Here is a 15,697-nt window from a genome sequence, read left to right on the forward strand (position 1 = left end):
GGCATTTCCTTGAATGAAGGGACAAGCATTTGCTTTTTTATGTAAATGCTGCCAAACGTTTTTAGTGTGGATCATAATTGGATTGGATTTAACTCCATCTATTGAATGCTGTGACAGATAATAAAAAGGTTTGAATGGAGCAATTACTTCACCTTCCAAGTTTACCCAGATAGGACTATCATGCTTCTTTAACATAAGTGATGTTATTTGTGCACTTAAAAAAGCTTCCTGATAAAGTTGCATATTAGGTAGTCGTAATCCTCCATGTTCAATTTTAGATTGGAGTTTTATGGCAGACATTTTAGGCTTTTTCCCCTCCCAAATAAAGTTGTTTATCATTTTGTCCAAGGTCTTAAATATAGAATACTGTATTTTGAGCGGGAGTAAAGCAAAAAGGTAATTTAATTTTGGTGTAATGATCATTTTAATGGCCTGAACTCTACCCCACAACGATATTTGCAGTTTGTCCCACCCTTTTAAAAGCAAGTTTATCTTATTTATGACCGGTTCAAAGTTATCTAGAATACTATTTTCTAGGCCTGGGTTCAGCAGTACGCCTAGGTACTTAAGTATTTTTGGTACCCACTGAAAATTCCACTTTTGTATGTGGCTTTTATAACAAAACTTTGATAGAGGCATTACTTCACATTTAGACCAGTTGATCTTGTATCCGGATAATTCAGAGTAATTATTGATCAAATCAAGTAAAGGAGGTAGAGATTCCTCAGGGTACGACAGTAGAAGCAGTACATCATCTGCAAAAATCAACATTTTGTTGTCTAGTCCGCCCATTGTTATACCTTTTATTGTTTCATTTTGTCTAATGGCTTGGGCTAACAGTTAGAGTGCTGTAATAAAGAGCAGGGGTGACAAGGGGTCTCCCTGTTTGGTCCCGCGTTCAATTAAGAATTGAGTTGATCTCAATCCGTTGGTTGTTACCGTTGCTTTTGAATCTGAGTATATCATTTTTATTATTTCTAGAAAAGATTGTCTAAACCCAAATTTTGTAAGTGTGTAGTAGAGATAATTCCAGCTGACCCTGTCAAACGCCTTTTCCGCGTCCAATGACAGGGCCGCTACTGGAACACTTAACTGTTGGGCCTTCAATAAGATGTAGTAATCGCCTTAGGCTATCAGTGGAGGTTCTTTCCTTGACAAAGCCTGTTTGGTCAGGGTGTATAATAGATTTTATAACATTATTAATCCACATTGATAATATTTTTGTGAATAATTTTGCATCACAACATAATAAGCTTATCGGCCTGTAGCTTGGACATTCTAAAGGGTTTTTCCCTTTTTTTGGGATAACAGTAATTAATGATTCCTTCATAGATGTGGGGAATCGATGTGAGTCAATAGCTGAGTTAAAAGTTTTCAATATTTCTGTGTTCAGTTCAGATGAAAATTTTTTATAAAACTCATTAGGAATACCGTCCAGGCCTGGAGTTTTCCCATTGGGTGAGACTTTAATAGCTTTAAACTTGGACATTTTTTGACAAAGAGGAAAACCGAGTATTGTTTCACACTCGAGAAATAATGCAAATACTTAAGAAAAAAAAAAAATAGAGTGCTAAACTTGTAAATGAGTTATGTGGCAGGTTATTATGAATGCAGGCTCTGGGTACAGGTTGTCCACAAGCCCTTAGTGACACATGAGTGCAGACTAAGGTTAGGAATAATTAATTAGTACATGACGTTCCAGTGTTTCCATCCTTGCCCTAATTTCAACATTCAAAAGAAAGTTACTCCTTAAAATGAACCAGATAGACTATTAATGTGTTTTCAGTGTTTTAAATGTACCGGAAAAATGAATATTTAAATTATTTTCAACTTCACCACAAAAATTGACACAACTTAAAGGTGAGCCCCTCTCTCCCCACCTCTACCCGGGTCTTGGATGGTCACCTGGAACGTCTGAAAAGCTGTACTGTTCCTTTGGAAAACTTAACAGAACTCATTTTACAAACTAAATTTACCAGCTAATCTGGTAAAGTCTCTTTATACAAGACATATGTTCTGTTTTATAGAATGAAGACTCTTGCGTAATGACCTACCTTGACCTGCTTATGGCTTTCAAAAGAGCACGGACGGTCAAAAGGGTCAAAATTAATTAAATAAATACACCATTCAGTCATTAATTAAATGTTTCATGAAATAAATGAATGTTTAATTAAATGCTAAAATAATTTAACAGACAATTAATTTATTACATATTTCACTAAACGATTAAAAAGCAAACTAATAATAGCCAATGGGTATAATTAAATATGTGTTTAATTATTTCATGGCTTCTCTTCCTGTAGTTTCTCCGTGACATCGTTTTATCCGTCTGTCACCTGACTTGAAGTGAAGTTGTGACTCTTGCAGAAACTGAATCTGCCACATGGGATTTATGTTGAAATTTTGCCCACAGTGCACTGTACAGTATTTTTATTCTTCATTCTGTTTTTATACATGTTTTATATTCTGGTACTGTGTGAGTCTTTTCGGTGTTACTGCCCTTCACTTTGCTGCTGTTACACAGAAATTTCCCCGTTGTGGGACAAAACGGAACTCATACAGAATATTTCTACATTTATTTAGCCATTTTCTAGTGGCAATGTATAGCTAGATGAAAATCGACAGAAACAGGGCACATCAATGAGTTCCAAATACCTTTAGCGCTCTTACTATTTTTTATAAAGATGCTGTAAACCGAAACCTGAGTTTGCTTTCTATTGATAACTTTTATCTATTTTTAGTCATGGTTGGTCATGTTGCAGTGATTTATTGTAAAACCCATTTTTGAAGTGAGATGAAAAACATTGTCAGAATATTAGATTTTACAGCAGACACTTTGTCTAAATAAAAATATAAGGATATGAGAATTCTAACGCAATTGAAAGCATCAGTCCCTACCATGCAGAATAATGCTAGCTAATCTGCTACTCTGTAAATAAGTTGTTTGTTCCATGAGCAACAGATTTGGCTGAAGTTTTATACTTTTTATGCTTCCCTAATGTTGTCTGCTTTTTAAAATCTCATTTTGCTATAGAAAACAAAATAGTTGTTGAGCTTCCCCGCTGCGCTGACAGAGTAAATAAATATTTCTCATCAGACTCTCTGACAACGTGTTACAAAAGCGTTGAAGAAGCCACAAGTTCTAAATAATGTGTGGCGACACTTCAAGGAATTCAGTTAGAAATGAAGCTGACAGACAGCAGACTGCTTAAAAGAAGCGTCAGACTCTGACGACTGGCTAACCATTAGCCGCTAATGATGCTAAAGCCTGCATCAATCAATCAGTCAGACAGTGAACAGTCAGTCTTGATGTACTGGTGCGTGAAATTCAAAGCCTGGAGTATTTGAGGAATCTGCTGCAGTTTTAAAAGTGTGAGACAATCTGGGCCAAAGTTTGTTTGTTTGTTTATAGTAAAAATGTTGAAATTGTGGATTTATGTGAAATTTTGGGAAACCTTCAAGGTCCCCTGCTGGAATTTCATAAAGGTTGCATGTTATAAATGATACTTATAAAATGTCCGTCGTATACTGTATTTTAGAGGTGTATGGTACCAGGTAAGCATAATAATGTGATGTTGTATTTTTATATGCTGTGTTAATATCAATGGGAATTGATCACATTTATCAAAGTGCTGTCTATTCTTCCATGACCACATTGTTCTCTACGATTTTCCTTAATTAGCATGTTTGTCGCTAAGCTCTAGGCGGACAATAAAAATCTACCCAACTTTCCAAATATATTATTTAGATGAAAAGTTTAAATGCCCATGAAATCTAACAGTCTACTAAACGTAACACTGTGAGGATGACAATGATTCAATATTTCTGGCAGAGGCAGAACATTTGGATGTTATTAAGTTAATAATGCTTATTTAGTTCATGTTAGGAGGGCTTCTGATTCACTTTCAGCTGCTTTTAGCTAAGTATCCCGCCACTTTAAAAGCACATTTGCCTGTACTATAATTTTAGTTGACATTTCCATTTTGTTCATTTGGGTACAAAGACCAAACAGCATTTGCTTTGGTAATAGTCACCTGCAAAACTCCCACAGTGGAAGAAAATAGGAAATGGCTGGAAGAAGAAGAAAAAAAAAGAAATGTCAGAGAATTAGAAAGTACAATTGCAAAAGTGGAAGAGCGATATGAAGTCTCTTGTCTTGATTTCCAAATTTTGTGGTAATGAGACGAATTGTTTCCCCGGTGACAGATTTGAACGAAGCTGTACTGTCCTCTCAGTTTCTAACTTCTGTTAGCATTTACAGAACAGGAACAGACAAAGCAGTAAAACAACGAGGGCAGGTAGTCTCTGAACCCTTAAAGGAAAGACAGTGAAAATGATAAATGATGAAGGTCTTTTTATTTTGCCAAAATCAATTTTGGCAAAAAATGACGGGTCATTTTTTTTTTTTCTTTCTTTATGATATGCAGTATTATTCAGCTCATTATCACCAGTTAGATCAGTGTCGACTATTCATGACCAATGGGTGGATGTGATCTAAGAATAAGTAAAATGATGTCATTTTTTAGCCTGTGATAGCTTTCATATTTTCTGTGTTGCATGTTCTCTCATAAAACAACATCATGTAGCGCAGTGATTTGAATGTGATACCACACCTCAGCCTATTCAGCTGAGTCTGTATTCAAAGATCAACGTATTAAATGGATAATAAATCGAGCACAATCTGAAACAGGAAGTAGCCATATTCCAGCTCAGATAAGCTTAGCCAGTTGTTGCTACTGGGGTTTAAAAGAATGGCATTTTGAGAAAAATCTAAGCTTTTGTGTGTCAATTGAGATGCACTTCCATTTTGCATGGTGGTTGTATATGAAATGAAGGGTATTTTTTCCCTACATACCTGAATAATGTATTATCTTCTCTATATTCTTTTTTTATTGTTTCATACACAGTCTATGAGTGCCAGCAAGTGATATTTTATCAAATGACTCATAATGCAGAAAAACCGTTGAAGAACAACTGTAAACCACTTGTTTTCTTCCTTTTTCTCACTCTGTGTTAACTCAGGCCCCGTTTACACGACAACGATTTCGGGGGAAACGGAAGAGTTTTGTTGCATTTGTAGTGCGCATTTACACGAAACCATCGAATGTTTTCTCTGACAACGGCACAGATTGAAAACGGGTTCCAGAGTGCAATGTTTCTGAAACGTACCGTTTTCCGTTGTCGTGTAAACCGAGAAAATGGATCTTTTCTTCCAGAGATTCCCCAGCTCATGCATAGTATGACGCAAAACATAGCTGCTTCCTACAATCCACAGAAGAAGAAACTACTCACAATACTGGTGTTACTGTTTCCCCATCAGATACGGTTCCCTCAGCGTCTCTTCACTGCTCCGCACCGCCCAGGTGGCAAAATACACGGCTGTTTGTTCAGCCTCTTATCTAGAGAACTACGGACCAGCCCCGTCTCCAGACGAGTTTAACAGGGGGGGCATTGACTTATTTTGGGGGGGCAAAATGAGTCTACGTAGCTGAACATAGACAACATCAATAGCATACAGGCTACTTGTTAACAAGCTTAACGTGCTGTATTGATATTAGCTAGTCATCTTTTAGCTATCATTACCTGCATCCAACAGCTTTACTCAACTCAGTCGGTTAGTTTGGGGAAAAAAATGTGCAGTTATTTACATTTTGCTGGTTTGCTGCCATGATTCTAACACACACCTGCGCAGCAGCAGCAGGCGTCCCAGCGTTAATGTTGCATTTGAAGGCGGCTCGGAAAAACAGGTTACGACTTGTTAGCAACGGATTAAACTGTTTTAACTGCTGGAAAAGGTGATATGGGAAGGGCGGGAGCTCCTATTTTATCAAATTTATATAGGAATAACAGACTGTTGGCCATTCCAAGGTAAAAGCAATAAACAGCTTCCAGTCCGGGGCCCGCTACGGACACCGTGAAAGCTCAAACAAGGTGTTGCAGCAAAGTTATCCCACTTTTTCCAACTGCATGCGCCCTAATCAGACGCACACAATGCGTGTTTTCTCCCAATCTATGGGAGAACGGTACCTGATAGGGAAACACGAATCCACATGCCTTCAAGTAAAACTATTTTTTTAACACATGCGCACTCAGTTTCAAAGAACCTAGCACCAACTAGGCGCAGCGAGAGCATTACACGTTTTCGATGTGTGCCGTTACTGTGTAAACACAGATCGTAATTAGAACGTTTTCGTGTAAACGATCCAACAAAAACGGAACAAAACTTCCGTTTCTGTTGGATCGTTGTTGTGTAAACGCCCCCTGAGTTACACGCAGCCCCGTTGCCATGGCAACTAACTGACACTCTCTCCACTAGTGTATAAGAATTCAACACCAAAAAATATGCAAAAATTTCCCACACAAAGAACAGAACATTCTGTCTGTTACAGTATTATGTTGTCGGGCTTCATTCATTTTTGCAAATATTAACGTGATGGTCAGATCATCACATCGGTCGTTGATTAGCTAATTTAAACAGCTGTGCTACTGGTGACTTGTCAGAGTAGATGTGTGGGGTTGCCTTCATTTTTTTAAACTACCCAAAATACATCAAATTCCACAGCACATCTACATATTACATTTGTCATAGTCAAGCTAGCACAGCTGACCTACTTCTCTCACCCTCACTTATTCTATACACCTCCGAAATGCAACACCCTGAAACCTTGTTATCTAGTTGTCGTAGAGTGGACAATTTGTAGCAAAGTGCGCCATCCCTTTTTCTTTTATATACCATGCATATACAATATTTAAGATTTATGTTGACAACTTAACAACTAAAACCAATGGTTGTCTTCGTTGCATCCCCATCAGTCACACTACCTTTAGCTTCTGTCAATCAACATAATGACATAAAGGATTACATTAAACAGCCAAACACCATAAATGTGCCCTTGAGCAGCAGCTGAAGGTGAAGGAGTAAAACGTTATCTTATTGATTCTCCTCTTGCCAGGGGCTCTGAAAATTCAATTTTTGAGTTTTGTAATTTATTTCCTATCTAGAAACATTTTCATTGTTTCTCAAGGATTAAATAATGTTGAAAAGAAATGTTGTAATTATATATTTTTTTGGAACTGAGCTTTATTGAACTAAGGGAGGAAAGGTAATTGGAAGGTTCTGTAAGTTTTCATCTGTCTGCTGCGACCCTTAGCCCTTATGTCTTAACTTAAGGCGTAATATTCTTATTTAAAACATCACAGGCCATGTAGATTCATTCCTTTTTCCTCCTGATAAGCATGCTTCAGATATGAAGAAACAATCTGTTGCAACAGTCACGCGAGACAACATATTTTGCATGTCACCAGAACAATAGCCCCAAGTAAATTGACTGCCCAGATTTCAAATTATAGCTCTTTCATTTAAGGTTCCCAATCAGCCTTTAGATCAAAATGTGCAGTAATCACCCTCTGTAAAGAGGAGGAGGAGAAGTGAAGAGGATTTGTAGATGGAACCTTGTTCCTGGGTTTCAGTTGATGAAGCTAAGCAGTCACAGGACACACTTAACTCTGGCAAGAACCAACATCTACAGTAGAAAATAGGAGAGTTTTTCATCAAAATATGTAATTATTGTAATTACTACCTACTTAATTACATACATTCCTGCATCCCAACATGCACTTTTGACTTCAGCAGTTCGTGGCAAACATTTCTGTTTGTTAAATTCTAATGCATAAATGCAGATCTTTAGCACTGGGAAGTTCTCACAATGGCTTGTGTTCAGGATGATGTGGTGATATATTATTGCAGAATGATGTTTGGCAAGTCTTTGAACTTCCAAATGTGTTTCTTAAACCGGGCGTCTGAGAATATATGTCATGCTTTCACAAGTGTTTAGAGAAATGCAGCTACAACAGATGGCTCAGAAACAACATTTTACGTTTTACTGACACGGTTTTCCTTGCGAAATTAGATTTTTTTTTTTCTCATTTTATTTGGTGTGCTGTTATACTATGTGATAGGCCACAGACAGTGGAAACCCAGTATTCACAGGATTTGGGTACCACAACTGCAAATATTTGAGATTCACTCTAAAAATGCCTATAACAACCTATTTTAATGCATTAATACACACAGTAGAAACCTTCTTGGCATGACCGTACAGGCTGATATCTACAGCCTTACTTATCTATGCTCTTGCCCACAAATAGCTACAATCTGTATCAGAGAACCCCTTAAAATGTTTGTAAAAAATACAAAATATACCTAATGTATATTAATCTGTACAGTGGGAACCATGTTAGCCGTACTGCAGAAGCTAACGTCTACTGTTTTCCTTTTATCCGCTCTTGGGGGTACATCCAAACAGCGCCAAGGAAAATGGAGAGTGCTTCTGGATTGGCTAGTTAACTTTTGATTATTTTAGATAAATAATGGATTGGTGATGGGTTTTGGGTTTGAACCCCCACTCCATCTTTCTCAGTTGCCGCATCCGAAAAATCATACAGGTGGATAATTTGGAGTTGCATTCCACAGAACAATGAGCAAATAGGTGAATCTGTGAATACTCAAGAGGTCCTCTTTATTGCTCTTAGAGGTCAATTATATCAGACAAAATGTCTTGGTTCATTGACTTTTTGCCCTGTCTTAAAGTACCTTAGATGTTTTTGTTAAAGACAACTGAAAGTTGAAGAAAGACAGCAAACATAATCAATACAGAGTAAAACTCAATACGGAACCTACTGAGACTGAGGGAGGATACAGTACATCATTCCGCCTCTGCAGTCTTTTTGCACACTAGCTGTGACTATGAAACGCTTCCAAACCCACTGTCTCAGCCCTCAGTGCCGTCCTCCATTGCTGCCTTTGCTTTCCATTCCATTTTGATTCTATAATATTAAAATGTGCTATGTGGACGAACAATCTTTTGTGCACTATTGGGATTTTTTTGGTGTTAGATTTTTTTTTATTGATATATATTTTATGAACATACACAGCTTACACACTCACAACATAGCTAGGCAGAAATACTTGAAAAGCGTACAAGGAAACGACATGCCTTTTGCAGGAGCTTTGCAGAAAGCGCAGGAATCTAACCGCCGCCTGTGGACCCAGCAGGCCTGTTTGATTCATGAGGCAGCATCTAAGCTTTCAAATAGCCCTTGCATTTCTTACCGCTCTCTCTCATCTTGCTGTTGAAGCTTTTTTCCAAATCTGTCAGATATGCTCTCTGCAGGGCGGATGGCAGTCATTGAAAGCTAATAGAGGGTGACTGTGCATGCACACGTGGGTGGGTGTGCGTATGTTTGAGAGAGCGCGGCGAGGTAATGTGTTGTGACGAGCAGTTTTGCCAGCGTGTGGTCATCTAGGTTTAGGATCCTTTTCCTACAAACGCACACGTGCAGCGACAGTTTGCCTTCTCTTGATCTTTATTTGTTTCGCCTTCTCTGAAGTGATCTTATGATTCGTGATACGCCGCCCAATAAGCCGCGACTTGTGGGAAGGTTCATCATCTGTCGACTCATGCGTCCCACGTCTTGGAATAGAGCTTCTCATGTTTTTTGTTTCTCTAGTTCTTCTGGCCGGACAAATCAGAAACTCTGGCTTTTTCATGGCAGCCAGGAATTGTAGCATATTTATTCAGACTCACACTCATCGTCTCTCTTGGCTTGCAAGTGAATCTCTGACAGCGGCGTCAATACTTTTTGGGTGCCGTGCGTGGGAGGAGAGTTCGTGTACGAGTCCAAGTCTAAGGCAGGAATTCTACTGAGTTGGTTATTCTGTTCTTTCCCTCGATTCGTTTTCTCCCACCCACTTTACCTCTCACACACAGAGTGCAGGAGACACGCTGCTTGACACAATGTCTTTAGTGTAGCCTTGAGCTTATTGTTGGTGGCACCTCGTGACAGATGTGGCAAAGGTCAAAGTTAGTAACACCTTTTGTCTGAGAAGGCTGACTGGAGGAAAAAGGTGGAGACCTGAGGAGGAGTTTTACTGTAAGATGGACCTGCATTGGTCTGAAAGTAGCTGATTTAATGTCGTATAGATGCGGTCATTGCAACATTTGCTAATGATTAGTGTATTCCTTTTATTTTAAAATAAGGGATGTAGCTCTTAAAATTTAATTTTAAACTTAGCTTGAAAAAATAGGAACAAGGAGGGGTGGGGGGAAAGAGTTATAAACTAGATTTGACCAGTTTAATTAAGTTTTAGTTTTAATGTTAATTAGGGATGTAAAAAGATCTTGTGTAACTGTATGTATTTATGCCAGGCATGCCGTATGAGGAAGCTGGTGGTGGACGTGTGCCAGGGCTTTTTATTTCTCTTCAAAAATGATATCTGGGGATAGTGTCCTAATTGCATAATTGATTTTATTAAATGAGGCTTGCCCCTGTAATCAAAGTAGATGGGTTGCATTCTGTTGAACCGGTGTTGGTATGACCTTCAGCCTTCTGGAATATGGGCATGTGAAAGAGAGTGTATAGGTGTCTGAGATGGTAGGTTCTGAGGTGGAGTCTGTTTGTAGTATAAGTGTGTGTGTTTGTGTGTGTGTGTGTCTGCTCATGTAGTTATTCTATTCAGTACCTTCTCTGGCATATTTAGTAAACTTCATCTTAACCCAGTCACTATTTGTAGGGCTAGGGGATAGGTTTAGAGGTATGGAGTGAATAAAGTTCAGTTAAGGTTAGGAATATACTGATAATGGTTTGGTCAGGGTAAATGCTTTGGTTAGGCATAAATGCAGTTACTAAAATGATTAGAAGTCAATACAAAGTCCTAATATTGGTAAAAATATGAACTTGTGTGTGTGTGTGCAGTATATGTGTGTGCTAATTTGTCACCTGGAAGTGACAAGAAGCTATTAGGTTGGCGAAGGACATAAATCTTAGAGCATTTACTACTGAAGAACAGCAGGGGGCAGGAAGCCTCGGCTCCTGGAAATGGCAGCAATCCCTGGGAGGTGGCCACTAGGCATTCCCCCACATCTATCCTCTAAATATGGAGATAGGTTGACAGCGAAGCATGGGGGGCAATAGGCCTCAGGCCAAAGAGGCACAAGGAGAGAAGAGAGCACAGAGCAACCTCCACCGAACCTCAAGTACTATTCCCCCCCTGTGAAGGTTGAGCTGGGCTTCTTTCACTCTGGCCACCAGGTGCCTGCTCAGGCCCCTGGCAGCAGAGACACCCGGGGCTTAGGAGCTCCCAGTCCACTTGACAGGAAATTGCAATCCCCAGAGGTACAATGAGGCAAAGTGCACCATGTCATCCACACCCAGACCAAGGACACGGGACGTTTGTCTGGATCCAGCTCCATCCCCGCAGGCTGCATCTGGTCCAGAACAACCCAAAAAGCAGCAGGAACCAATCACTGCACGACATGGCTTGAGCTCCCATTCAGACTCCATCACACCTGAGGGACAATCCCGAGTGTGTCTGAACTATAACTTTGATGATGGTGAATTCTATTGGCTTTGAAAGACTGTTCTATCTTTCAAAGAAAAGTTTGGTAAGATAGGTGTAGCGCTTGAGTAGTCCTGTTGTCTTGTCAGAGTAGGTTACTAAGAGCATTAGGGCACAACGCTCAATTACAGAAACATTTAAGGAGGCTCTTTTACTCTCTTTTAAAATGTTTGTGTATCAACCAGTGTGACCAAGTACAAACAAGAAATGGTGGCAAAGTGATAGGCACGATGAAAATGACTTCTACGGAACGTGAGAATGCTACAACAGGCTAACAGCTGGCCTCTAATGGTTTCTTCTGTAACTTAAAGTTGTATTTCTTTGGTCTTTATATCTATCCCTTCATCCAAGCTGAAACCTCCTAGACTATTCTGAGGGGACCAAAGTGATCCCAGATAGAAGGGGCTTTTTCTGGGTTCTCTGGGTGGGATGTCCTCTGGAGATGGAAGTAGATAGAGCTCACGGAGTATTGATTACTGATAGTCGACCCTTTTGGACTTGATACCGCAGTTGCTTTGCAGCAAGTACATCATGGGGTCTTTCTGCATGAAGTTTGTATGACAAAGCCCTAACTCATTCTTTATCTCTTACTAAGTCTGTCTGTCAGTCAAGAATGAAACACCCAACCTCCTTCACTTAAGAGAAAGAGACCTTCTCCAACCAGGAAGGTGTAATACACCTTTATCTGATTGAGAACCACGGCCTCAGACATTCACAGGCTCAGCTGCATACTGCATACTCACCAACAGAACTGCAGCTTAAAATAGCAAAAATGAGACTTCCACTTCCTTGGTATGTTCATCTCTCATCCGGAAGTTGTTTCAGTGCATTTGTTGATCTTTGGAACAGTTGTTGGTCGCATCGCCTGAAAGCGAAGCGGTATCATTTTTCTGCTGAACAGTGCTAAGTGCCAAAGGTCTGTCAAACAAACTCAAAGGGAGCTCAAGTCTTAATTAATAATAAAGATGCTATTACGGGTGGCTAACTTTCAAATGAATCATCTCTGTACAGTGCGCAGAGCTTCCTCTGAGGTTAATTGAGACCTTGACAGCACTTTAGTCTGTGCTGTGCCTCATCTTTGTTCTGGTTAGACAGTCTGCTCACGGGCTTTCTTCAGAAACAGATTTGATCTAAGTGAAAAATGTATATCTCAAGTGTGTGTGTGTGCGCGCGCGCGTGTGTTATCACAGGAGTGCTGCCGTGGGAAAAGGAGGATGAGTGAGCTATGGGCACCAGAGGAAAGAGGGAAAACAGATGTATGGTGACAAGCCTGCATTCATGGAATCTGAAGTGGTCTCAGAGACGAAGACGAATGAGACATTATTTAAAACAGTTGTGGGATTTTTCTGTGTACTGCTGTGCAAAGGGGGATTGCAGATTACCTCTAGTGCAAAGAAGATAAAAAGAAATAACTTCATAGAGATAGGACAGGGTATCTTACAGTGGTGTGAAACAGGGTTTGATTGATGGTATATTTCTTATTTTCTGCATTTTCCTGAACCATAAATGTTTGGCATTATCAGACAAATATTAACATCTTACAATTCTAACCTGAATAAATGCAAAAAGTTATTTTCAAATGATCATTTTTGCTTGTTAAAAAACCTGCTCGAGTATGGAAAAAAGGAGTTACCTTCAAGTTTGGGTTGAAGGTCATAAGATTTGCTCTGCAGGAATTGATCGCTTTCTTTTTTTTTTTTTTTGGACAATTTTTTTTTGCAATACTTTCTACCACATTATGTAATAACATTACCTCCTGTTTTAGAAATGACTATGTTTTTAACCATCATAACTTAAACTGAAACTTTGGTGAATAAATGCTGAACTTTTTTACGTTTAATCACCTTTTCAGACTCGTAGTTAGAACCCTTGGTATTATCCTACATGTTGTTCAAGGCAAAACAATTTCAAGGATTGAATTACACTTTGTGTTTCTTATACATAGCATGGTTTTAAAAGTGTTTTGATATATTTTAAAGAACAATTTTATTACATTGCTACTCACTGCGGCGCTGTTGCCAGGGTTCCAGTAGTTTTGGGTTTTTCATAATAGCTTTTATTTCATTGTGACTTTTTGTCTAATTCAGTTGCTGTTAATTAGTTTTTATAGTGTGTTTGCCTTTTTTTTTAGCTATTATTAGTTAAATATTGGTTAGCTTTAGTTTAGTTTTTATTACTTATAGTAGTTTTAATTTTTTCATACTTTGGTTCATTTTTAGGTGCAGAATTCAAAAAGATCAAAGTATTGTGTTTATGTATACACTGATTGGGTAATAATATGCAATTTTCAAAAATAAATATTCAATTATTGTTGATCAACCAACTGACTCTGGTGTTTTCTCCCCACTTTTGCTGTTGCCATTTTGCGGCCTAGCGCAAGAAAAAAATCATTTCACATCAGTTCAAATGGTGAATAAATGGATTCATGAACAGGAGAGTGAAGGATGTTGCATCTGTAACTTCAGTTTGTTTTAGTTACTTTTCTAAACCCACAAAACAGTTTCAGGTAGCTACAAAATTTTCCCCATTAATTCCCATTTTTATTTCAGCAAACAGAAATGTTTTCATTGCATGGTTAGCTTTAGTTAACTATGTGAATTGTTATTGCATAACACAGCGTTACGGCAACCCTGCTTGGACATAAAGGCGTAGAAGATGGATAGCTGGATCTGAAACAATTGTGTAACAAAAAAAAGCAAAAAACTAAACAGGAAGTCAAATCCTTTTCCAAAACGCTGCTAAACACAGTCGGACGGCTTCATATGTTTGTGTGAATCTGGTTTATGGAAGAACTGCAGCGGCGTCATAACTGGACTGACTGTTGCTGCTGTGAACGGTCCCACCGCCGCCGTCACTCACCGGTCCTCTCCGGCTTTATCTCCTCCTCTCAGCCTTCTGTTCATTAAAAAGACATAAACAAAAGAAAGTTTCTTGTTTGCTCCTCGGCCCCCCCGCTGCATCTCGCTGAGCTCATGGAAGCAATCACAAGCTGTTTGTTACTTACTGTTAACAGCCTCCTCTATAGGGGTGGGTGTGTGTGTGTGTGTGTGTGTGTGTGTGTGTGTGCGTGTGTGTGTGTGTGTGTGTGTGGTGGAGGTGTAGGGGGGGCAACTTAGTACATAATTGAAAATGCTTGCCGTGGTCCATTTGCTACGCTTTTGTTCTTCCTACATCAGCAACGGAGGCGCCGCCAAGATGCTGCTCTTAGGGGATTTGCTTTTTGTGTGTCATTTTTTTCCCCCTCCCCATCTCATTCCCTCTCTCCTTTGATGCCCCCTTTTTTTCTTTTTTTTATGACAATCCACACTTCAGTTGAGATTGCTCTAAATTTCAATTCATGCCAAAGTGCTCTTTTTTTAAGTAGCTTTCTCTGTCTGGATGCCATTTGTCCCTCACTTCCTGCCTTCATCCCTGAGATGTTTTGGTTTTCTGTGAGCGTATCCACCCATATTATGCGCTCGTATTTGAGCTGTGTCACAGACTTAAATGTTTCCAAAGTACAGCAGTTAGCGTGTCACTTAACACTTATGCCTTCTGAGAGGCACTTATATTCTAGACGAAATTGCACAACATTTTCTATCTCTGTTTTAAACCTCCATGTATGAAAAATTAACATCGCATTCTCACTCCGGGGTTTACAGGATGGCTGTTTTTCCTTCTCCGCCCCACTTGCCCTTTGACCTGTGATTGCTTGAGTGGTAAACATAGTCGCTCATGAGATTTAGCTTGCAATGTGAAAACCGACCACCTCCTTAAATTGGCCCAGCCTGTTTCCCCCAAGGCAATGCACCCAGGACTCTTAAAGTCATTTTGTTGTAATAGAGCCTGAGAATAAACTAGATTTGGCGGTGCACCAATCCGAGCCATCCAGGGTGTTTTTTTGTTTGGTTCGCACCGTTTCCTTCCTTTTTCAGCCCCAAACTTTATTACCTGAGGCTGGGTCGACGGTGTGTCCTCCTCCAGGGAGTCAAAAAGTGTGGAACTTCACAGAGACACAGCAACTCCAATGCATCTTTAAGTTATTGCTCATGCAATTGTTGACTGCAGAGGGAGTTGAGGCTTTTTGCTGGTGCTGGCAACATTCTGGGGTTCCTTTCCCCAAAGAGCTTTTCTGTTCTATATTTTGTTTTCGGTGTCCAGAGATGATTCTAAATTATACTTCCTAGCCAGCTTTACCTGGCAGAATTTTGTCTTTTTGACTTTATTTTCAAACTTTGATAAAAGTTGTTTCATAGAAATTTCAACGTCATAGCAAACCATGAAGCAAAAACTTTTTTGAGCTTTATATCTTGGGTAGAT

The 15,697-nt window shown here is 39.3% G+C and overlaps 1 protein-coding gene and 1 long non-coding RNA gene across 8 annotated transcripts in view; both read left to right on the plus strand.

Annotated features, from left to right (window-relative positions):
• Positions 1 to 5,145, plus strand: part of LOC107836676 (uncharacterized) — a 15,740-nt gene extending 10,595 nt beyond the window's left edge. Inside the window, exons 2-3 of the long non-coding RNA XR_001662618.1 lie at positions 390 to 396; positions 5,023 to 5,145. This is a non-coding gene — a long non-coding RNA (uncharacterized LOC107836676). The remainder of the gene's footprint in view (positions 1 to 389; positions 397 to 5,022) is intronic.
• Positions 1 to 15,697, plus strand: part of nrxn2b (neurexin 2b) — a 703,630-nt gene that overhangs the window by 208,506 nt on the left and 479,427 nt on the right. The gene's annotated exons all lie outside the window — the stretch shown is intronic.

This window comes from Poecilia formosa, unplaced genomic scaffold, assembly GCF_000485575.1.
Source record: "Poecilia formosa unplaced genomic scaffold, Poecilia_formosa-5.1.2 Scaffold73, whole genome shotgun sequence".
Lineage (NCBI taxonomy): Eukaryota > Metazoa > Chordata > Actinopteri > Cyprinodontiformes > Poeciliidae > Poecilia > Poecilia formosa.